General features: G+C 42.3%; 1 protein-coding gene across 2 annotated transcripts in view; it reads right to left on the bottom strand.

Moving 5' to 3' along the window:
• The window catches only part of PDZD2 (PDZ domain containing 2), a 486763-nt gene extending 462187 nt beyond the window's left edge, over window positions 1-24576 (bottom strand). For both annotated transcript variants that reach the window (XM_020995096.1, XM_078153229.1), the window contains exon 1: window positions 24240-24576. The gene's annotated coding sequence lies outside the window, so the exon portion shown is untranslated. The remainder of the gene's footprint in view (window positions 1-24239) is intronic.
• Window positions 24577-25202: the final 626 nt, after the last annotated feature.

Raw genomic sequence — 25202 nt, 5'->3', positions numbered from 1 at the left:
TTGGGCAAGGGGACCTGTTAAGCACTCTACCCTGGGCTTCCTGCCTAGCTAGACCAGATTAGCTTCCTGGGACACGAGAGAGACCTTGCCTTTTTACTACTTTTTAAACCTTCACTAATCTCCACCTCAGTTTAAGACACTGACAAATATGGGATTCCTCAAATGGTCTCTCCCAGTTTATACTACCAACCTAGGCTCCCAGCCAATCAGGAAGAGATTTTGTTCTCTACCCACCTTACTACATAATCCTTCAGCTAACTAAATAGTTCTTCTGACTTTGACCAAAGTTTTATTTGTTTTGGTTTGCTTGTTTGTCTGTTTGTTTTTGGGAGGGATAGAAAGAATGATCACCTGAAATGTTTTCCATCACTTAAAAAAATCAGAATAAATACTTCTAAGGCAACTGGGACTGGCTGAAGAGTTCACAAAGGTCAGCCTCTTTCCTCTTAGGGCCTTGATGGTACCTCCCAGATCACACTTCCTATGAGACATTGCCATACTCCTCTACCTGTACAGAGAGCCAGTCCATACACACACACACACACACACACACACACACACACACACACACACACACACACACAAGTATACATACACATATATACACATGCACATGCTCAAATACACACACTTACATACTCCCCACCCTAACCACCATCACCACCCCCACCTATTACTACCCCCTAATACAGCCTGGCCAAAGTCATAGACCAACAACTTAAAACAAAACCTGCCACAATTTTCTTGTGATTCATAGGACTTCGGAAACAATTATAGAAACCAACCCCTTACAAGGTTCTGCTTCCCAAGATGGGTTTTTCATCAGGCGCCAGCTACCACAAAGGAAAAAAGGGAGAGAAGAAAGTTACCAAGAAAAATATTCCAGATTTCTCATGATCTCACCAGTGAGTCACATTTGAGTTTAAGATGACAGCGAACAAGTATATGCGAACAGTCTGTCTGCAAGATGCTGAGCTGCCAACTTCCACAGCACAGAAGAGGCACACTTTTTAATTTGGCTTAAAAGGAGAAGTCTAGTGTATTTGTTTATTTTCTTTAAAAAAAAGTCCAAGGTGAAACAGCCTTGCATTTAAAAATAACTCTTTTGAAAAATAAATAAAACCATATTCCTGCCCCTTACCATCCTCTCCTGCTCTTAAAGCTAAAATCCCAATGTCATGCATGTTCCCATTTTAAACAGGCAGAAAGAAAACTGGCCTGGGAAGGGCCCAATACCTAGCTGTGTGACCTTGGGGAAATCACAATTTCCCCAGGCCTCAATTTCCTCATCTATAAAATGAAGGAGCTGAGTTAAATGATCCCTAAAATCACTTTTAACTTTAAGATGTTTTCCTTCTTCTGGGACAGAAAAAGACTCCTATGTCCATGAAAAGTTAAATTCTGAAGAGATTAAAAATTACAATTATACCCTTTGTGATAAGTTGGAACTCATTTTCCTGTGTTTAACACTATTCACTATTCTAACAGAAGCAGTCTAACAGATATGGCTTATCTCCCCCTAGATAAATCACCATAAATTTGTGATCTTGGGCTAATCTAGAAGAGATTTTTTTGGGCCTTCAAATAAGACTTGAACTCCAAGTCACTGTAGGAGATCTGAGCTAATCAAATGGAGACGTGGTCAATTCTTGATTATCCAAAGGGTATAGTGATATGGGCCTTTTGTCTGCCCGTAGAGCCTTAGAGCTGGCAGTGATGCCATATATTCTTATTTTCTAGAGACAAAACCCAGGGTCCTAGATTCCCAGCCCAGTTTCTTTCTACTCTGCCACAGTTTTGAATCAAACTTTGAAAATAAAGTCAAGTATATTGATGTTGGAGCTAAATTCCACTGGAACTTCATTCCCAAATAAGGTGCTGGAATCTTTGAGTTTTTAAGTCTAACTCATCATGTGCCTTCTTTTCATTTTTTTTTGAAATAATAGATTAAAAAGGACACTAACCAATAATAAAGTAATATGGAATACAAAACATGTGTTCCATCTGGTAAAGCTGTTTCCAACAAATTATTGTAAAGCAGTAATTCCTAATTGTAGGGTGAGCTCCACCTCCTCTAGCAACCATAATTGTTCTAAGATATTTTCCAACTAATAAGAGAAAAATGGAGATTAAATCAATTCACAATCCTAAATTTATAATGCACTTACTCTGTACCAACTCTGATTGATAAATAAAAAAAAAGAGAGAAAAAATATGGTCCCTGCCCTCAAGACACTTATAACAAAGTCAGAAAGACAAGGCACATACCTAAAAGGCAGATAAGAATATAAGGTAAGCAATGGATAAGTGTCCTATGAGTGACAGAGACAGCAAACCTGTAGTTGTTGTTGTTGTTATTTGTCCTTTGTTCTTGAAGAGGACCAATGACATCAGGAAGATGATATCCTGACTTGAGTTGGACTTAAGTGAAAGAGGATTGTGCAAAGTTATCAGCCTCATTCTCTTATACAGAGCCATCTGGGTCTCGGACCCAGACATAGTTCAGGATGACTGGAGATGGCCCAGGATGCAGTGACACACCTTGGCCTTTTTAAGCTAAGGTTTTTCACAGGTCTCAGTTTATCTGAGGCAACATCCATTCAGTGAATACGGCTAAGTAAAAAATGAGGCCAAAAAATGGTCTCTTTTACCTACTCAAAAAAAAAAATCAATCTGGGAAGGGAAGGCCCTCAGGGTTTCTGATCAGAAGAGAAACAACTGCTGTTTACACTCTCTCTGAGCCATCAAAACCCAACAATAACCAAGTGAGGCTTGGCTGGGATCTATTATTGGCCAATCAGTGAGAGTCAGAGTGATTTGGGTTTAAGACATGGTCAGGTAGCTCCATTTGAATCCCAGTATGCTTTATCAAAGCCTTAAAAAGGCCAGGACCTCCCACTGCATCCAGGGCCACCTCCACCTGCTGATGTATATCTTGCCACTGGACCCAGACGACTCTGGAGGAGAGAGTGAGGCTGATGACTTTGTACACCTCTCCCTCACTTGCAAGTCAAGACATCACCTTCCTGATGTCACTGGTCTGTGAGTAGTAGTAGCTGCCCCACTTGGGGGGCCAGTTCCAGTTGGGCAATGCTGCTGTTCCTTCCTTCCTTTCTTCCTTCCTCCCCTCCTTTCCCTCCTCTCCCTCTGTCCACATAGGGAATCATACCCTTACCTGTGGGTGCTCTGCCCAAAGTAATATAAATTTTGATTGCTAAAACCTCACAAGATATCTTGGAGTTTACAGGCTAGATTTTTTTTTCTCTCTTCCTTACTTATTTATTCTATCTTTAAAAAAAAAAAGCCTGGGACAACTAACTCTTTTGACCCATGTAGTTTCATTTATGATTTCTTGAAATACAGCACTGGAAAACCAGTCTTTGTTAAAACCCATTGGGATTCAATGGAGCTACTTGACCATGTCTTAAACCCAAATCACTCTGGCTGTCCCTGATTGGCCAATAATAGGTCCCCACCCAAGCTTCACTTGGTCATTGTTGGGGTTTGATGGCTCAGAGTGAGTGTAAACAGCAATTGTTTCTGTTCTGGCCAAAAATCCTGAGGATCTTCCCCTCCTAGACAGAAAACCTATAGAATTTTAAGAAAGGGAGAGATCACAGTGGGATGGAGCAGGTGGAAAAGGTATAGAGCAGGTAGGACATGCTCTAGGCCTTAAGGGATGTGGAGGATTTAGCTTAGGAGAGAATATGGGGAAGGAAGGAAAGGGAACCAGGATTTATTAAGCATGTACTATAAACCAGACCTGTTGCTAAGTACTTCACAAATGTTATCTCATTTGATCCTCACAACATCCCTGGGAGGTAGATGCTATTATTAGCCCCATTTTTTACAGTTGAGGAAACTGAGGTAGATGGAAGTTAAGTGGCTTGCTCAGGGTCACAAGCTAGTAAGTGTCTCAATGTGTCTCCCCAGTGCAATGGCCACCACCCAGCTGCCTCTGATCAGAAAAGGGCAGGTTCCACAGCAGAAAAAAAAACTTCAGGAGAGAAGGAGGAACAATAAATATCATCGAAAATGTTAGAGCTACAAGGGACCTCAGAGAGCACCTAGTCCAACCTCACTTTATAAATGAGGAAATTGAGGCCTAGAGACATGAAGCAATTTTCCTAACGTCATGCATTAAGTAAGTAGCAAAGGCAAGATTCAAATCCATGTCTTCTGGCACCCAAATCTAGCACTCTTTCCACTATAATGAGCTTTATAGAATCCTTCATCTAGAGCTGGAAGAGACTCAGAGGTCATTTAGTCCAAGCCTTGCATCTTACAGATGAAAAAACTGAAGCCAGGGATATAAAATCATTTGCCCAAAGTCACAGAAATAGTGTCAGAGGTAGAGTTTAGGTGGTGCAGTGGATAGCACACTGGGCTAAGAATCAGGAAGACTCATCTTCCTAAGTTCAAATCTGGCCTTAGACACCTACTGGCTATGTGACTCTGGTCAAGTCACTTAACCCTGTTTGCTCAGTTTTGTCATCTGTAAAATGAGTTGGAGAAGGAAATGGCAAACCACTCCAGTACCTTTGCCAAGAAAACCCTAAATGAGGTCACACCAGGTGGGATATGATTGAAAATGACTGAACAACTGCCTCTGACTTTCAGTCCATTGTTTTCTTCACATCAGGCAAAACCATGTTGGTTTGGTGTGTAACAAGATTCTGATTTGCCCACATCAAAATCACTTCTTTACTTTTCAATCATTTACTGCTCTCAGAAAAAAAAAATCAACAACCCTGAAGTTGGAAATCGACACAGGAAATCTTATTTCTAGTATGATGTCTGCCCCTCCACAGCCAGAGCTTCAAAGGGCTGTGGGCTCATTGTACTTACCCAAACAAGAAGCTTTTCCTGATAGATGATAAACCATAATAAGCTATCTCGCAATTACACATGGAAGAGCTTCATTAAAATTATCTACTGCTATTTAATTTCTGAGACTAATGGATTGTTTGTGGTTGCTGCAATGTATTTCACATCTGCTCAGTTAACACGCAAGAGTATGAGGGTCTCAAAATACTTGTGAAAAGCTACGCTAGTGGTCAGTGCATCCTGGGAATAAAAGCCATTGATTTGGGAGGGGAAGGAAACTATGAGGATGCTTTCACTACAAAATTTTATGAAAATAAATCATGCCACACTTCCTGTTTTCTCCCATTTGACTGTAAATTCTTGTAAAGAATTACAGTGTGAGTCCTGCCTCCTCCAGCATCCATAATTTTTCTTAAAATAATGTAAACTCTGAGAAGACTATTGTTTCATTGCTTTTCCACTCAGAGCCAACAAAATGCTCTCCCCAAAGCTAATAGTCTTTAGCCTTAGCTGCCCACACACCTGAGGTCTGGACCAATCTTTGTATCATATAGACCTGGAAAGGGATCATAAAAAACCTTAGAACTAGAAGGTCTAATCATCGGGTTTAATCCCCTCATTTTATATGTAAGGAAACTGAATCCCAGAATGTGGAAGGACCTTGTCCAAGGTCACTAGAATATAGCTAGGACTGAAATCCAGGTCTTCTGATCAAATTCAGTGTAATACCTCTATCTAGTCCTTTGCATAGTTCCTGTAACCTGATGTGGATTTTTTTTTAACCTCAATCATTTCTGACCTCTACATTTGAGTTTCTGGTCCAAAAAAGCCAATGGAAGAGACATAAAACTTCCATATAAAACTAGATATAGCAATGACAGTGCATTACTAAAGGGTTAGTTGGGGTTTTTTTTTAACATTTAGGAAGGATTGATTATTGAGAATTAACATAGTTTCATCAAGAACTAGTCATTTCCGAGTGGGATAGTTTCAGAAAAACCTCAGAAGATTTATATGAACTGATACAAAGTGAAATGAGCAAAAGAAGGAGAACATTGTACACAGTAGCAGCAATATTGTAACAATACTGTAACAATTGTGAACAACTTAGCTACTCTGATCAAGGCAATGATCTAAGATAATTCCAAAGGACTCATGATGAAAAATGCTATCTACCTGCAGAGAGAGAACTGATAAATGCAGAGTGCAAATTGAAGCACTTTTTTTTACTTCTTTATTTTTCTTGGAGTTTTGTGTATGTTTTCTTTTGCAACATGGCTAATATGGAAATACATTTTGCATGACTTCACATATATAATCAATATCACACTGCTTACCTTCTTAAGGGGCAGAAGAGAGGCGGGAGAGAAAGAGAATTTGAAACTCATAATTTTTTTTTAAAAAATGAATGTTAAAAAATTTATATGCATTTAGGAAATATTTAACAAAATAAATAAAAATATTTTTTAAAAAAGAACTGGTCATTTCCTTTAAAAAAAAAAAGAGTTACTAGACTGGTTGTCCATGGGAAATTTGGCAGATATAGTTTATTTAAATTTTAACAAAGAGACAAAGTCTCTTATGCTATCCTTTTTCATCACAGGTCATTTGGAATTATCTTGGATCATTGTTTTGATCAGAATAGGGTAAGTCATTTACAGTTGATCATTGTTACAATACTGCTGTTACTATATATGGTGTTCTTCTGAGTCTGCTCACTTCATTTCATATTAGTTCATATAAGTCTTCCCAGGTTTTTCTGAAACCATCCTGCTCAGAAATGACCAGTTCCTGATGAAACCATGTGATGAAACAAGATGGAGAGCTGTTGTATTATTAGGTTGATTCAGAACTGGTTGAATTTTCATGCCCAAAGTATAGTCATTAATGGTCCAAAAGCAGTATGGAGGGAGATCTCTAGCAGAGTGCCCCAAAATCTGTCCTTTGCCCTGTGCCAGTCAACCTTTTTATTGCTGACTTGGATGAAAATATAGATGACATGCTTATCAAATGTGTAGCTGGCACAGAGATGAGAGGGAGAGCTAACTTTGTGACAGAGTCAAAAGCCATAGCAATTTCAACAGGCAATAACACTGCAAATTTAATAAGACAAAATTTAGTTGAGATACATGTTAAATCAACTTAGACTCCCAGATGCTTTTCAGATGAACTACTGCCTAGCCATACCTGCCTCATCTTACACTCACGAATTGATATTTTGAACCGCAGTACAAGATCTGATATTCATCTGACAATAGATCAATAGTTCATAGACAATAGTTCAATCTAGAAACCAAAGGAAGGTATTTGGGGTCAGCCTTTTGATTGGACTCTATCTGTGTGAGCCCAGGACTTGGGGGCCTAGGCCATGGGTTACAATATAGACAGGTTTCAAAGTGATTTACATAAATGGTCTCATTTGAGCCTTATGACAACCCTGCAAAGTAGACATTTCCAGAGGTAAGGTGAGCCAGGTATGCAAATAGGCCTGGTAGCAGTCATTCCCACTAGGAAAAGTAGGCAGAAGGAACAAGGAAGGAATACCGAGCATACTCAGCATATCCTGTACACAGGCTTAGGGAGATAGGTACTGTAAGCATTATCTCTATTTTTCAGATGAGGAAACTGAGGCCTAAGTGCTGAAATCTGAGCTGAGCAGATCAGCAAGTTGTTCACAAACACAAAGCTAGAAAATGTCAGAGCTGGGATATGAGGTCATGTCTTCCTGACTCCAGGTCCAGTGTCCAGTCCACTAGGACACGATGCTCAACTACTAATAAGGGCGAGACACTGCATGTTCCATACCAGAAGAACTCTTCCTCATCTTGATGCTCTTAACAGTTTTGAGCTAAAAATAAAGGGCACTACTAAAAGCTGTATGTTTCATGTGCAACATGCAAATCGTAGTGCTGGTTCCCATAGCAAACCCACATCCACAAACCAGAAAAGTTGAATAAAGCAATAAAGTTAACCCAATGAAACAGTCAAAATTCTGTCTGCCTACAAGAGAGCAGATGCACTTGCCAGAGACACCAGTAAACCAGACTCTTCCGCTTTCGCCTATAAAATCCCAACAAATTGGTACAATTGTGGTCTTGATCTTTTTATGTAATTACAACATGCCTGGTGTTCCAGCTTGAGAAAATCTTGTTTAACATTCCGTATTTTGAGGCTGCTGCAATTTCAGAAAGGGAATTTGATTTAGCTTTTAAGAGGAGGTCAAAATCTGGGTCTGAAGAGAAATGTTTCCCACCTCTCAATTGGGGACTACGAGTGCAGTGTTATATACAACATCTGTCATTTTGTCTGATGGTTTTGCTTGATGGTCTTCTTTGTGACACAGGAAAAAGTATCTGGTGTAAAAAGTCAAAGATATCAAGAAAGCTTTTAAAAAGAAGAAATAAAATGAAATCAGCATTTAAGAAGCCCAAATGCTTTGAGGAAGGATATGGATTGGTAGCACTCACATCTCTGTCCACCGCACCAGAGTATCTGGTCTTTCTTTAGCCAGGGTGGGATAAGGTAATGGTCACTGTGCTATAAAAAGAGAACTTTTCCTCTGGTCACATCAGTGACCTAAGGAAAAGGCCTTGGATCCAACTTGCTGGCATCCTTTTTGGAACTCCAAAGCTGCCATGATCAGCTAGAGAAGAAAGAGAAGTAGCTTAGAAAGAAGCAGACAGTGAGGAGGACATTCAGACTGGGAAGACTCCTTAGAGCAAAACAGAAAATATGGGGAGTCTAAGAAACTGTAGGGGAAATCCTTAGAACAGCTTTCTAAAGAGGAAGAGGCCCCCAGGACTTCCCTCTATAATACAAATAAATCCTTCCCCATCAAAGGACTGGACACTGATACTTTTACCCCTTTGTGTGGAGGAGTGGCCAAAATTCCAGATGAAGAAAGAAGAAGAAAAAGAAGAAGAAGAAGGGTCAGAAAAAGAACAGAAAGGGATGAATTTCAAAGCTTTAACAAACAGATTAGCTTAAGCTAAGCTAAGAAGCCAAGAAGAGCTTTTCTGTTATACTTTGGAAGTTTTGATAAATCTTTTATTTTTCTCCCTTCGTGGGCCTGGTCTTTGTTAGCAGTAAAAAAAAAAATAGGTCCTAGAAAACTGAAAGCATTCTATGTGTACCCTAGAAGCACCAGACACCAGTTGGGGAGGAAAAAGGGGGAAGGAAGAGGAGGCATCGGGAAAGGAAAAGAGAAGGAGTAATGTTTACCAGTAGGGAGAAGTAAGGTGAACATTGCCCTGTGGCCTCAGATGTGCTTGGTGACCTCAGTGACATAAGGTGCCCAACTCTGCTCTACTGTAACCATGAAAGCAAGAACTGTCACCCCACCATTGATGGCCAAGCTGTAAGTCTAGTGAAAGCCAATCAATCAGGGCAGCTAGGTGGCACAGAGCACCGCCCCTGGAGTCAGAAAGACCTGAGTTCAAATCCAGCCTCAGACACTTGCCGTGTCTCTGTAACCCCAGGGAAGTCACTTAGCCCCAATTGCCTCCAAAAAAAGAAAGAAAAAAAGGAAGAAAATAAGAAAGCCAATCAATCAATAAGCATTTATTAATTGCTTACCTACCATGTACTAGACAGTGTCCAGACAGTGTGCTAGGTACTGAGGATACCAAGACAAAAATGAAACAGTCCCTGCCCTCAGGGAGCTTACATTCTATGAAGAGGAGCTTATACTCTGTAACAGTAGTGTCAAAATCAAATAGAAAGAAATCCTTTCTGGCCACACGTAGACTTAGAAAACCACAAATCAACATGATCTATGTCACACTGTATTTTTTTGTTTTGTTCAACTTTTCCCTTTTGTGTTTTAACCTGGTTCAACTGCGCTCAGTTTTGTGGGCTTCAGGTTTGACACCTCTGTATCTATAAGATCAACAGGCCATAGAAAAGCTTTCTTCTCTCCTTTTTTTATGTGGTTTTCATAAAAATTCAAAAATAATGAGAATCTGGCACATGCACAGATCCTCTCAGCTTTCCCAGCTGATGCAACCTCTCCACCTGGAGGATGCTAAAGAGCTTGGTTCCAGGAGAATCATGATGGCATTTAAGCAAAGGTGGCTTTGGAGAGCCTCAGGAGTAGGCTTAGATATTCTATAACTGGTTCAAGTTGGCTAGCCATTCTGTAATGGGGAGACTCTTTGGCTTCAAAGGGATTTTACAAAGCCTTGCAGCATTAGCCACCTCCTCTCCTGCATCAATCCTTTGGGCTACTCTTCCTGGTAGTGCAACTCCTTTGCCCACCCATGCAATAAGGGAAAAGACCTTAAGGCCAACCCCTCTTTGAGATGTTATTGCCCCTGAGAAAAAGGTTTTAGTGCTTGGTAGTTCCAATTGTTCTTTTCCCAATGGAGTATCTTATGACCTAGTGAGATCAAAAGGTCCTCATCAAGGCGCTCTGGTATTCCAGAGCTTAGATTCCAGACCAGGTGTTACAGCTATCCTGGCATCAATGGCCCAAGGAACAAGAAGTAATCTTCTAGCCCTCTGCCAGTGCTGTCAGAGAGAAAAACACACCCAAAAGTGACTGGAACTCATCCAGAAGTGACACTGACTTTGGATGTCAACTTGGTGAGGGCAATGCTAGGTACTAAGCTAAGTTTTGAGGCCACTTCCTCATAAACAAAGGTGGTATGCTGTGGCAGTTGGGCTGCTCTCGATATAGCTTTGAAGTATATATCCTTTTGTAAAAGCTAAAGGATGTTAAGTAGTTAAATGGAACTGGGATGCTAGACACTAGCCCCTAACAATGAGGGGAACACAGCTGGTGATCTCAGGCGCTGGCATTAAAAAAGAAGCTATCCCGCAAACCCCTCAGAGTACCCCAGAAGCCCAAGAAGACAATATAGCTTGCCTGGCTCTAAGAGAGGGCCAGAGCATATTCACTACACATTTACGAGTACATTTTGGGTCGATGTGTTGCAGACATCTGTGTGAGCTCTCTCAACCTAATGACATCCAGTGTAGAATGAAGTTATGAATGACTAGGAAATTGCAGTGTGAGTCAATGTCAATTGTACAGAACAAATGATTTTTGAATACCATCTGCATGGCTACTTTAGCCAAGGAAGTGGATTGCTCTCAAAGAAGTCCCCGGAGTCTAGCAAAGCTTTCCCTCAGGTTCTTCAAATGCTTTTTGCCAAAAAGAAGTGGAAATTGGAGACTTGACTTGTACGAGCTGAAGTCTGACAGAGTTTGTAAGTGTTCATTGGCTAACACACAAAAATGTCAAGATTTACTGACTTGTTACTTTAATAAAGTTGGCTTTACTGTCATCCCCTTAGGTGTAAAGAATAGTTCTGAGACAGCTTAAGAGCATTTGGCAGCAGAGCTGAGAGCAACCACCCTCAGCTGTTACTGGGGTACTGGTACTTTTTTACACTGATAATAGAGAGCTATAGGAAAATAATTTTAAATGTATAAAGCCCTCCATTTCTGAACTCATTAGCTGTACAACAAGAAGAGGAGAAGAGACTGTTGTACATGAGAGCTTGTCCACCCTAATACACACACATTGCATTTTTCAGAAAATGTTTTCTGTTCTACTGCATAGAAATAGGGTAGTGCGGAGCATCAAAATTATAGTAGAATCACCAGACCTGTAATTTAGAGGATGAAAGGAAACCATATATTGGGAAAGGGTCTGAAAAGAGGTGCACAGTTTGCTGAATAGAAAAGGGAATATAATTTCCCTTGACCCTTCCCTGGAACATCTCTACTACCTCACTGAGCATCATTATGGCCAACACATGCCCCTTATACCAATGTCTTTAGCACCTTCCTACCTCCCCTTCTGACCCACTGCCCCTCCTCCTTCCTCCTGACCGGCTGCTGCCCTCCAGCTGTCAAAGGCTTCCTGGGGCCTCTCCCACCCTGATATATTTACCCCTCTCCAGAATATCCTCTCCCTTTCCCCTCTTTCCTCTTTCACATTTAACCTTCCATTTTCTCCATATGGTCATTTTTGCTAAATGTCTTAAAGGAAGAGTTCAGCCATATGATTATAATACACAATGAGAAAATACTTTTTCACCTGCACGACTATTTCATCAGTAGGATTTCAGGCAGAGCAAAGGTGGTAACTTTATTGACTCTCTTCCCTTCAATCATGCCACACTGCCTACAGGAAAACAGACAAGTTCCTAACCCAGTACTCCTCAAAAAAGGGGTTTGATGCACAAGCACCATTTCCAGCATAATCAGAAGACTGTCATCACATGAAGCTCTAGAAAGTGCCTAAAGAAGGGGGAAAGGGAAGACTTTAGGGTGATTCCAAACCTAGAGAGCTTACCTAGAAAACTGGGGCTGATTTCTGATTGAGGACAACCAGAGCAGTTGGTGAAGGCCAGATACTATTAAGGGGAAGATCAAAGATTCCATGGCAGCTGGAGGTAGTGGATCAGACTCCAGCCAGATGAGAGGCTTATCTCATACCCATCACCACTTCTTTGGTGGTGGATCAGGAGCATCCATGGAGGCAGAACATCACATCCTGGAAGGTCTTTCCCAGAAAAGCTAAAAAAATGATCAGGTTTCTTTTCTCTGGAATGAGTTAAATTGCACATTTTGGGGGGCGGGGTTCTGACTTGTGATTTCAACAGTATAGACAATTCCCACCTTGCAAACTCCCTTTACCAATGAAGATCTACAACTTACATAGTCTTTAAAAGTTGCCTAGGGCACAGAGAATTTAAGTGATTTGCCCTGGATCTCATAGTCATCATGTGTAAGAGGCAGAACTTGAACCCAGAGCCTGGTGACTTTGAAGCCAGCTATTCAGTAAGTCAGGCTGCTTTTCTGCCCAGCATAAAATAAACACTTAATAAATGGTTACTGAATGGAAGGCTAGGGTTAGATTAGATAACCTCAATTGGCCCAACTAGTGCTGAGGGCTTAAAATTTTATTTTCACCTACGTTTCTTGCTACCACAAGTTTGTTCAGTTAACATTTCCCTTTTGCCTATCAATATTTCCTCCTGTGTTTACAGCAAAAACAAGGCAGCTTTGGCTGGGAAGTCCTCCACCTCTCTTCACATATACTGAGGTTATTTTATGACCCACAGAACCACTTTCTGTCTTAAAAATAAATAAATAAATAAATAAATAACCCTGCCAGATGTTTCATGCTGATTCCATTAAATTGCTTCTTAAGGAGAGTTATTTCTTAAATGTCTGATTTTCTGCAGGCTAATAACCTCTGACTCTCTTCCTTCAGAATAGGCTCATGCAGGTAAATTTAAAATACATAGAAAGTAATGAATTCCAATCCTCTCTGCGCAGGAGCAGTGTCCTGGCTCTATCTGGACCAGTCCTAGTGAGCTAAACAGAATGAGCCTGGGAGTTAGAGCACTGGTCACAGAAAGACACTAGAGCTAGAGAGCGGAAGGCTGCTTCCTGAATGCTGAGACTCCGGCCTGACTTGCCTCAGAACCACTGAAGCAGGGCTTTCGTGAGGATCCTCTGGCCTCTGCTGCTTCACCAAACCACAAAGGGCTATTCCACGCATGGAAGGCTGTTAAAATAGTACGGGTTTCCAACGGGCTATTTAACAAGGGAGTAGTAAATAGAGTGTATTATAGAGAGAGGCCAAAGGGGTGTGGGGGGAAGGACCTGTGCTGGCCTTGGCTAAAAAATTGGCTTCCAATCCTGGCTCCACCTATAATTGTGTGATTCCATTTTCCCATCTATTCATTAGTCAACAAATATTTATTGACCTCCTTTCTATATACTAAGTACTATACTAGGCATTGTGGAAGATACAGAATAAATATAAACATTACCTCAGTACTCAAAAACTGCATACCCTCTGACCCAGCAATAGCATTTCTAGAGCTGTATTCCAAAGAGATCATTAAAAAAGCGGCAAAGGGGAAAGGAACTACATGTACAAAAATATTTATAGCAGCTCTTTTTGTGGTGGGAAAGAATTGGAAATTGAGGGGATGCCCATCAATTGGGGAATGGCTGAACAAGTTGTGGTATATGAATGTAATGGAATTCTATTGTACTGTAAGAAATGATGAGCAGGCAGACTTCAGAAAAACCTGGAAAGACTTACATGAACTGATGCAGATTGAAATGAGCAGAACCAGGAGAACATCTTACACAGGAATAGCAACACTGGGGGATGACCAACTTTGATAGACTTAGCTTTTCTCAGCAATATAATGATCCAAGACAATTCCAAAAGACTCATGATGGAAAACGCTATCCACAATCAGAGAAAGAATTATGGAGTCTGAATGCAGATGGAAGCATACTATTTTCTTTTTTTGATCTGATTGTTCTTTCATAACATGACTAATGTGGAAATATGTTTAATATGATTGTCCATGTATAGCGTATATCAGATTGCTTGCCATCTTGGGGAGAGGAAAGGAGAAAGGGGGAAAAAAAATTTGGAACTCAGAATCTTATAAAAGTGAATGTTGAAATCTATCTTTATATGTAATTGGAAAAAATAAAATACTATTAACTGGGGGGGGGTTGAAGCTTGCTTGTCTGGGAGGCAGTACTGCATAATGGGTATGGGCTTGGAGTCAGTAACACCAGGGTTCAAATCCCTCCTTTAAGCACTTACTAGGTGAACTTAATCTCTCTTAACCTCAGTTTCCTCATCTGAAAAATGGGGTAATAATCACATCAACTTAGAATTTCTTACACTAGTGAAATCACAGGCCCAGTGCTATCCTTCATTATTATTATTAAAGAGACAAGACCAACACAAGTGAAACAATGAGAGAACAACAAAATGCAGAGAATCTTTAAATGTTTCATTGCACTGCACAAATGTAGGATCATAGGATTTAGAATTGAAAGGGATTTTAGAGATAATCTAGTCTAGAGGTTCTTAACTTTTTTTGTGTCATGGATGCCTTTTGCAATCTGGTAAAGCATAAGGACCCCACCTCAGAGCAATGTTTATAAATGCACAAAATAAAAAATATGGTATTACAAAGGAAACCAGAAGTTAATGAAAATAAAGATGCCATTTTTCCCCATCTAAGTTCACAGACCCCTTGAAATCTGGCTAGATCTAGCCCAATGTAGTCCAATCTCCTCATTTTGTAGTTGAGGAAACTGAAGCCCAGGCAAGGGAAGTGACTTGCCCAAGATCATATGGCTATCTAAAGTACCATAGGAGTTCAAAGAAAGCACTAAGGGTTGCAATAATCAGAAAAGACTGTATGGAAGCAGATTTTGAACTGGAGGGCTAAGATTTGGACAGGAAGAAGGGAAGGCAGTTCAGGGGAGAAGAATGCCATGAGTCAGGGAATAGGAGCTGTAATGAGCACTGTTGAATTAAGGGGTGATAGGCCCAGGAGCCTGAAAAGAGCTTTATTGTCCCCCAAAGAGAAACACCCCCCACCAAGGCCATGGCAAAGATGGTTCTAAGAATCATATATTCCAAGCCCAGGGCAAAACTCTGCTTGGGGGCCTGAAATTTACATTTTTGCCACTATGTAACAGAGGCTTCTGTCCAATGAGTTACTTCTGATTGACTGAAATTTTACTCTACTTTATCTTTGGACCAGAAGAAGCTTTTTGCCTCAGCCTTCAGAAAAACTGTCACTCCTCTAAAATAGCTTGAGGTGAGGTCATCCTTTCTGTAGCTGCCACATTCATCCATTGTACCGGAAATGCGCTGCTTTCAGTACCTGAAATGAGGTTTGTCAGGAGACATGGTAATCTGTGGAGTGTCCCTGGTCACATCCAATTTAACAAATAAATACTCCTTGGAGTCCCAGTGATCGTGGGACAATTTTATTAATAACATTTGTGCTGCAGACATCCAAGTGCTTGGGTATCAGCGGGCTCTTGGGCATTCCTTTTGCACCCAGTCACCACTCTGCCTTCCTCTAAAAACAGTGTTTAAGGTTTCCCATAACCTTGGCAACCCATCCTAAGTGCTGATGAGGTCTTGAAGTGACATGAGGATGGGGATAATAATCCCTGCCCCAGATTGCTTCAAATCACTAATAACTGGAGAAATGCAAATCAAAACAACCCTGAGGTTTTACCTCATACCCAGTAAATTGGCAATGATGAGAAAAAAGTGAAAATAGTCAACATTTGAGTAGCCTGGGGAAGACGATCTCGCTTACACACACACACACACACACACACACACACACACACACACACACACACACACAGAGTTACGGAAGCTGTAAATTGGTCCAATCACTCTGGAAAGCAATTTGAAAAAAGTCACTAAAATGTTCAGATCCAGATAGCCCACTCCTGGGCATAAGACAAAAGAAAAGTCCCATATGGAACAAAACATTTACAGCACTTTTCTTGATAGCAAAAAAATGGAGAAAAACAAAGATACTCAGTGAACGACTTAACAAAATGTAGTAGAACACAATACGAGATGATCAATATAAAGAATCCAGAGAACCATGCGAAGATACAAAGTTAAATAAACAGAACCAAGAAAACATGTAGTTGTTCTAATGACAACAATGTAAACTTTAGGAACAAAAACCAGAAATCGAAGGCTATACAAGGATAGCTACGGAGCTTTGTCCTAAAGAAGAGGTGAAGAAATGCTCCTTTGTCCCTTCACTGCACAGATAGGGGCCATCAGGGGCGAACGGAATAGTTCATACCCTTTCTGACAAAAGTAACGTGTGTGGATTAGTTTTGCTGAATTTTCCGTTTTTCTCTTCCTCTTCTTTGTTACAAGGGATGGTTCACTGAGCTAGAGAGGTGAGACAGGGAGATTCTGAAACCAATGTGATTTAAAAACAAAATACATCAATAAAAAGATTTCAAAAATACTAAATTAATGACACCCTTCCCTTTCTTCTAATTGGGCATTATGAAGTTAAAAGGTGTCACAATAGACACAAACACAATCAAATAAAAAGTACTCTCGTTTTTATGTGCTACTCACACAAGAACCAAAAGACAACATTTATTAGTGATGCTACTTGTCATTTATACAGCACTCAGCAAAGGGCTTTGCTAACACAAAGTATGGCTTGCAGCCCCACAACTAACCCTGTGGGGTAGGTACTGTGGGTATCATTATCCCCACTTTACAGATGAGGAAACTGAAGTGAAATGGCTAGCACTGGATCACACAGCTGGTCGGGGTCATTGGCAAAATGTGAACCCAGACTCCAATTGGGGCCATTGCTCTATTTATTATGCCAGCTGGGCTGCCACTCTTGTTCAGGTGTTTTCAGTCATATCTCACCCTTCGTAGCCTCATTTGGGTTTGTTTATTTTTTGTTGTTGTTGTTTTTTGTTTGTTTGTTTTTTGGCAAAGATACTGGAGTGGTTTGCCATTTCCTTCTCCAGCTCATTTTACAGATAAGGAAACTGAGGTAAATAGGGTTTAGTGACTTGCCCAGGGTCACACAGCTAAGAAGTAATTGAGGCTGGATGTGAATTCGGGAAGTCATCTTCCCGACTCCAGGCCCCACAGTCTATCCACTGCACCATCTAGCTGCCCTTAGGCTGCTATTCTACTAAAGGACAACCAATCAGATCCAAAGTGACAAGCAAACTTTTCCAGTGAACAGTTGTCCAGCATTATAAAATTTTATACATTTTCCCAAAATAATCAATATCCCTTTTCTCCCTCTTCTCTAACCATTCAATGATTAAATGAGATAATATCTGTTTAAAAAGGGGCGAGGGGGGACTTAGCATAGTGCCCGACATAGACGTACTGTATAGTACACTATACAAGGGCTTACTCCTCCTTTCTCCTTTTCCCAATGAATATCTGTGAATATTCATTTTGTTTCTCCATATCTATCCACATCTCATCACCAACCATGACGTGCTGAATACTTCAGACCATGGTAACTTCTGAAGACTTTCTACTGAGGCACTGAGAGAAGGGGTCATGACATGCTGAGGCAGAATAACTAGGAGGTCGGTGCTAGTTTTATCTCTATTTTACAGATCAAGGAAAGAAATACAGAGTGGTTAAGTAACTTATCCAGGGTTACAAAGCTAATAAGTATGAGGAGCCAGTTTGGAACTCAAGTCTTCTATGCTGTCAGTCATTCTATCCACTATGCCGCCTGGCTGTTACTAACCTCCATCTACTTTCACATGTATACCCTTCATTCCACACATACTCATCCTCCCATATTCAATCTATTGCCAAGGCTTATCATTTCTATCTTTATAAAATCTTACCCATGGCCTCCACTCCTCTGACACTGATACCACCCTAGCGCATCTTGTAACTGGACTATTGCAGTGGCCTAGTGGTTGGTTTGCCAGGCACAAGTCTCTCCCCACTCCAGTCCATCTTCCAGTCAAGGCAAAAGACCAAGTATGTCTGTCTGTCTGTCTGTCTGTCACACACACACACACACACACACACACACACACACACACACACACACACACATACCCCAACTCCATAAACCCCAATGACTCCCTATCACCTTCAGGATCAAAGATATAATCCTGTTTGGCATTCAAAGTGCTTCATAACCTATATCCCTCCAGCCCCGACACCTTTCCAGACTTCTTACACCTTACATCCTACCATGTACTCTTCAGCCCAGTGATACTGGCCTTCTTCTTCAAATAAGACACTCCACCTCCTGACTCTGGGCATCTCCACTGCCTGCAGAGGGATGTCTTCTCCCTCATCTCTGCCTCCTAGAATCTCTGACTTCCTTCAAATCTTAACTGAAAAAAAAAACCTCCCACCTTCTACAGGAAGCCTTTCCCAATCCCCTGCTCTTTTTTTTTGGGGGGGGGAAAGGGAATTGAGGTTGTAACTTGCCCAGAGTCACATAGCTAGTTAGTGTCTAAGTCCAGATTTGAACTCAGGTCCTCCTAACTCCAGGGCCAGTGTTCTATCCACTGCACCACCTACCTGACTCTCTAATACTCTTTAATTCTAGGGTTTTCCCACTCTTGATTATTTCTGATTTATTCTATATATAATGTATTTGTACATAATTATTTGCATGTTGTCTTCTCTATTACATTATGAGCTTCTCAAGAGCAGGGACTGTTATTTTACCTTTCTTTGTATCCTCAGCACTTAACATAGCAACTGGCCCATAGTAGGAATGTTTATTGACTAACTGGACCACTCATTAGTCCCTGAATTTGAACCCAACTTTCTCATTCTGAGCCTCTGCTCATGCTATTCAGTTTACCTGTGATTTCTTCTCTTCCTTCCTTCCCCACCCCCATCCCCATTTTGGAAGGTTGAAATCTACCCAATCCTTCAAAATGAAATGCAGTAAGTCCCCTTGTAAAAGCTGCTTTATCCCCCAGCCTCCTATTTATTACATTTTGTTCCTCTCTTATCAGCAATTCATCTGTAACATAAGGTTAGAGAGAGCTGCCTAGGGCATTGATTAAGTGAACTGCCCATAGTTTTACCCCATCTAAAATCGTTCATTCTTTCTGGGAAAACACTATGTTAGGGAAATGAAGTTACAAAGGGCAATTGGTTTCACTGGAACAATGTCACATTATAAATGGGTGATTGGTCAAATGACATTTTAGAACATGGTTCAGTAGTGTTTTACAACATTTTTGTGGGGCTTGCTCATAATGTATTATTGGCTTTATTGTGAAACATTGGTCAGATTAATGATATGTGAGTTATGCCTATAAATTACATTTATTTGGAGGATCAAAGATTTAGAGCTAAGAAGGGTACACAGAGGATATCTAATCCAATTCCCCACCCAACCCTACTCCTACCCTCCCACTCAGGGCCAGGATGCCCCAAATCACTGGGATAATAAAATCCAGAGCTCAGGTGTCAAAATTAAGACTAACAGCAGCACCCTCTTAGTTCAGGTCCCAAGTTGGGATGAAATGAGGCCTTCACAAATCATTGAACCTTTACAAAAGGAGATTTATTTTACCCTAACACAGCAAGGACTCGCAACCAGGATACAATGGGACTTGGTTTCTTTGCACATTCCACCCCCACCTCTGGTCTCCATCTAGAAATGGCCATCAGGGCATGGTGACTTGAGTGGTCTTAGATGCCCGTCAAATCTGAGAGTCTCAGATTCCATATGGCTGGCATTTTTTATAACCCTAGCTGACCTTGCAACAAGGAAACCAAGGACAATCAGATTCCATGGGCAGATTTGTCCTGGGCCTACTCCATGTTGGGATGGGTCTTACAGAAGAAAAATGGACCAGAAAAGTTGGGGCCAATCAGGCCCCAGGAATAGCTTTGTCTTCTTTTAGTAAAGTATCCCCATGCTGTGGGTGGGAGGAAAAAAGTTATATCCAGGGGGCAGCTAGATGGTGAACTGGATAGAGCTCTGTGACCCTGGGCAAGTCATTTAACCCCAACTGCCTCATCAAAAAAAGCAAAAAAAAAAAAGTTGTATCCAGGAAATGCTGGCACTATCACACAAGGTTTTAACCCAGACCCTCTGACTCCAAAATTAGTACTCTCTCCACTGTACCACACTGCTGATTATATCTATCTCTTCTTCTAGACTATAAACTCCTTAAGGGACAGCTGTGATATAGTAGGAAGTAGTAGGGTTCCAGCCTTCTCTGCCACTAACTCACTGGGTGTATGTGACCTCACCTCACTAGGCCTCAATGATCATTAAGATCCTTTCTAGCTCTAATATTCTATGATTCTAAGCTCTATGTCTTAATTGCTGTTGTATTCTCTATGGTATCTCACAATATACTTTCCATATGCTCAAATATTTGTTGAATGAAGGATTCACCAGAAGATTTCTTAAATTGGAAGCTCTCCTAGTATATTTATAATATAATTTGCTTTATCATAGTTCCATTGAAGCACTTTTAAAGAAATAGTCATCCAGCAAATTACAGATTTTTCTCCCTAAACTCACTTCTCATCTTCACTTCTTTCCCCATATATGTATATATCCTAGCTAACAGCAAAGGCTCCACTGCGTACCTCACTTCAAAAAAAAAAATTGGTGACAGTGAAAATGAGCATGATCTTTCAGGGGAGGAGATGGATAGTCAACAAAACAGGGGACTTCCAAATCTTCCTGAAAAAAAGACCAGAGCTCAACAGAAAATTTGATCTTCAAATACAAAACTCAAGAGAGACATAAAAAGGTATATGGGACAGAAAGAAACAACATGTTATTAAAAAGGGCAAACTGTTTACAGCCCTACAAGGGAAGATGACACTTGTAACTCTTGAGAACTGTATTGTTACTACACATTGTTAAAGGGGTATACATAAAGGAAATGAGTATAAGTTGCCTTTGATGTAATGTTAAAAAAAAATCTAATCAAGTGGGTTAATCTGATCTAAGAAAATGTACTGAGAGAAAAGGAAAGAAGGAGACAGACAAGGGTAAATTACATTATAGGAAAAGGCACAAAAACCTATTACAGGAGAGGGAAAGAAGGGAGGGAGATGAGCATTTTTTGAACCTTACTCTCATCAGATTTATCTCAAGAACATAATCAGTTAAGTATAGAGATCTAACTTGCCCTACAGGCAGTAGGAGGGAAAAGGGGAAAGAAAAGGGAGGGGAGATAGAAGTGAGGGAAGAAGTAGTAAGGGTAAAAAGGAAGAAAAGGAAGGGGGGCTAATAGAAGGGAGATGGGACTGAGGGAGGTGGTGGCCAAAAGCAAAACACTAGTGAGGAGGGAAAAGGAGAAAGGAGAAAGAAAAGCATAAATGAGGGGGGAAAGGATGGAGATAAAGACACAGATAGTAATCATAACTGTGAATGTGATATATGAATGGAATGGAATACTATTGTGCTATAAGAAATGATGAACAGACAGATTTCAGAAAAACCTGGAAAGACTTTTATGGTCTGATGCTCAGTGAATTGAGCAGAACCAGGAGAACATTATACACAGTAACAGCCACGTTGTTCGATGACTAATATTGATAGACTTAACACTTCTTAGCAATACAAGGATCTAAGACAACTCCAATGGCCTCATGATGGAAAATGCTATCCACAAAGAAGAAAGAACTGTGGAGTTTGAATGCAGATCGAAGTATACTAATGTGTTTTGTTTCCTCTTTCTGGTGGTTCCTCCTATTGGTTCTAATTCTTAGCTACAACATCACTAATGTGAAAACATGTTTAATAGGAATATATATGTATAGCCTATATCAGATTGCTCCGTCTTGGGGAGGGAGGGAGAGAAAAATTTAAAACTCAAAAGCTTATAGAAGTGATTGTTGATAAATCAAAATAAATTAACAATTTTTAAAAATTGGCGGAAAAAGTTGAAGACAAAAACAGCCATCTGCTTCTAAGAGTATGAACTCAGTTTTCTTATCTCAAATACTACCACCATCACACAATACACACACATACATGCAGGACATATCAGTGATCCTACAAATACCTACTCCCAAGCAGTCATCCCACAGTGTGTGATGTTGGCTCACAGGAACACCAGATGAAGGACTTAAAGCCATCTGAAAATTCCATGTTTTGTGAGCCCTAAAATGCTATTCCAATATGAGGTCATTATTAGCACAGGGGACAGTGACCATTTCCTCAGGGACCAATACACTGCTGGAAAAATAAGCTCAGGTTCAAGTTCTCCTGATAGGCAGATCCCCAAACCAGAAAGCCAACAAAAGTTCCCCCAACCCCACCCCCCAAGGTACCGGTGACTCAAAGCTACAGTGCCTGATGTGTGGGGAGGTGGTGGGGTGAAGAAAGCTGTGGATCATCTTTTTCAGCCTAGTCACAAATCACAGTAGCTCTGTGACAGTAGTGACAGAAGCTTTGTCATCAAATGTGAAGGACTTTTTTTCTTTTTTTGTCATTGAGGCATAGCCCATGATTATGAAAGAGGCAAAAAGTACTCACTCCCTCCCCAGCTCGTGCTCTTCTGTCTGTCTGTCTCTGACATACATATACACACACACACACACACACACACAGATGCACACATATAATACACACACTTTCACTCTCACAGTCTCTCCTACGCATACACACACATACTCTCATACACACATACACATATTCTCTCTCTCTGACATATACACACACACATAGAATACACATACTCACACATATTCTGTCTCCTACACATACACACCCACACATATTCTCATACACACATATACATATTCTCTCTCTCTGTCACACGCGTGCACGCACACACACACACACACACTCTGAAGGGAGGCCAAATATATTCTCTGTCACATAGGCTCTAAGAACCCTATGTACTGACTGGCTGCTCCAACGCAGATGTGCTTATCTGTGTCTGAAAAGTGACTACTAGCAGACCCCAAACCTTGTCACCACACGTGTTTCCTTTATCAAGGTGCCTGTGCTACAATACCTACCAGAAACTGCTGCTGAGAATCAGTCCTGGCATATCCCCTCCCCCACCATCAGCTGATCCAGCAGAGTTCTGGCTGGCTTTCAAAGCAGGGAGAGTTGGGCTGAGGAGAAGCCGAGTGAGGACTCAGCCTTAGACCCCAGAGCCTTGGAGGCTTAAGGGACCAGAGGGGTGAAGAGCCCAGGCTGCTGAAGGAGACTGGGCGGGGTGCACACTGTTCACATGCCCCATCACAGGTTTCAACAATCTGCCACACACCCAACAACGTTTAAGCCTGCATCTCCTTGGGCCCTCTGCTCTCTTTACTATGGCATTGATGTATCCCCAGCCTAAAAGAGGCAAAGAAGCATCTCTCTCTACTCGGATCGTTCTACTTCTGTGGGCTCTTCCGCAGTGGCGTGCGCTGACTTTTCTCCACCCATACACCCCTCCACATCTGCACCGCTTCCCTAGAGGGTGAAGAATGCAGTAATAAGGGGCTCCTTAACCTAGGAGGGGGAAGGTCCCAACCAACCATCCCCACTGTACCACCTGCAGCTAGAGCTCAGATAGCTGGAGCCCTAGGAAGTGGTCAAAGGAGGGGATAGGTTGGGGAGACGCTTTTGCAGGACTCCAGGACTCCTGGTTGCCCTAGGGGGAACATTAAGGGACCACCTCGTTGCCTAGCCCCTCCTCGGACAGAAACCTCATTAGCCCTCTCGGCCATCTTTTCACACAGGCTGGGCTCTCTGAAATCAGAGCAGCAGCTGGAGGAGTTTGAGCCTCCCGAGTTGGATCACCCCTTTTGCGCCCCCCACCCAGCGGCCAACCCTGGACCTCTCCTTCACTGGGACTGGGCTTGAGTTCTCCCCTTCCCAGAGCCTCCAGCTCCCTGGCGCAAGCTCCGGGAATCAACTGGCCAGCCCAAGTCTGGTCCCGGAGCTAGCCCGGGAAACTTTCCGGGGAAGTGGGGTGCTGGGCACCGCAGCCTCGGGTTGAGCAGAAGCTCACAGCTGTATGCGAATCGCCCAGAGGAAAAGACCACTGCCCCCGTCCAACCTCCCCCTATCACCCAGCCCGTCGCAATCCCAAAGCCCGGGGAGCAGGCGGGAAGGGGGTGGGGGTCTGTTCACCTGCCCGCCGCACGCTCCTGCTCCTGCTCCGGCTCCTCCAGCTCCGTAAGGCCCGCCCAGGCACGGACTCCCAGCTCCCCGAGATGCTGCTGCCGCTGCTGCTGCTGCTGCTGCTGCCTGCCGCCGCCGCCGCCCCTGCGGTGCCGGTGCTGAATGAGCTGCACCAGCGGCTGGCCGCCCAGGGCAGCCTGGGCCGCCTCTCCTCCAAGCTCCCTTTAACTCCAGCAGCCCACGGCTTCCTACCTAGCGCCCGGACGGGTATAGAAAAAGACGGGAATTAGAGACCCGAACCTCCTCCAGCCCCAGAGAGCTCCCGATTCTCCCGAGCCTCTCAGGGTGGGCGGGGATTCCCTCCCAGCCAGCCTCTGGACGATCCGAGGGGCGGGGACTCCCTCCCAGAGAGTGACCCAGCTGAGGGCGGGGATTCCCCTGTGCCGGTGACAGGATGGGCGGGGATTCCCCCTTTCAGAATGCTAGGTGGGTGGGGCCTACCAGTGAGTGACAACGCCCCCACCAGGCGTTCTCCCGCCAGTGGCTGTGGGCTTAGTTTTGTCAAGTAGGGCAGGGGTCTAAAAAGAGTCTAAGCCTGGGGTGCCCAGGAATGTGAACTCGAGTACAACCTTTCCGGGAGTCACAGCTGTTTAATCATGGAAATAATCACCTCCTCTCGCAGCTGTAAGCTGTGAAAAGTGTCTCCTTAAATCTGCAAAAGTAAAGCCCCCGAGGGTTGAGTCACAGCGTGAGTTCATCCCTCGCAAGGCTAGGAATAAGAGCGGAGGGGAGGGGGGAATGCTAATACCCGTCACTGTGGGGCTGGCCAGTCATTTGGTTAACAGAGCCCCAAGTCTTTTCCATCTAAGACGGGGGTGGGGCAGGGCGGAGAGGACCAGCTTCTTTTCCAAGGATTTGTCAAGAAAGCCTCCAAATATCTTCTGTTCCCTTCTAGCCATTCTTCCTACACAG

The sequence above is a fragment of the Phascolarctos cinereus genome, unplaced genomic scaffold (genome assembly GCF_003287225.1).
Source record: "Phascolarctos cinereus isolate Bilbo 61053 unplaced genomic scaffold, phaCin_HiC Scaffold_4;HRSCAF=312, whole genome shotgun sequence".
NCBI lineage: Eukaryota > Metazoa > Chordata > Mammalia > Diprotodontia > Phascolarctidae > Phascolarctos > Phascolarctos cinereus.
The sequence above is the reverse complement of the archived record's forward strand: the minus strand, read 5'-3'. Positions and strand labels throughout refer to the sequence as shown.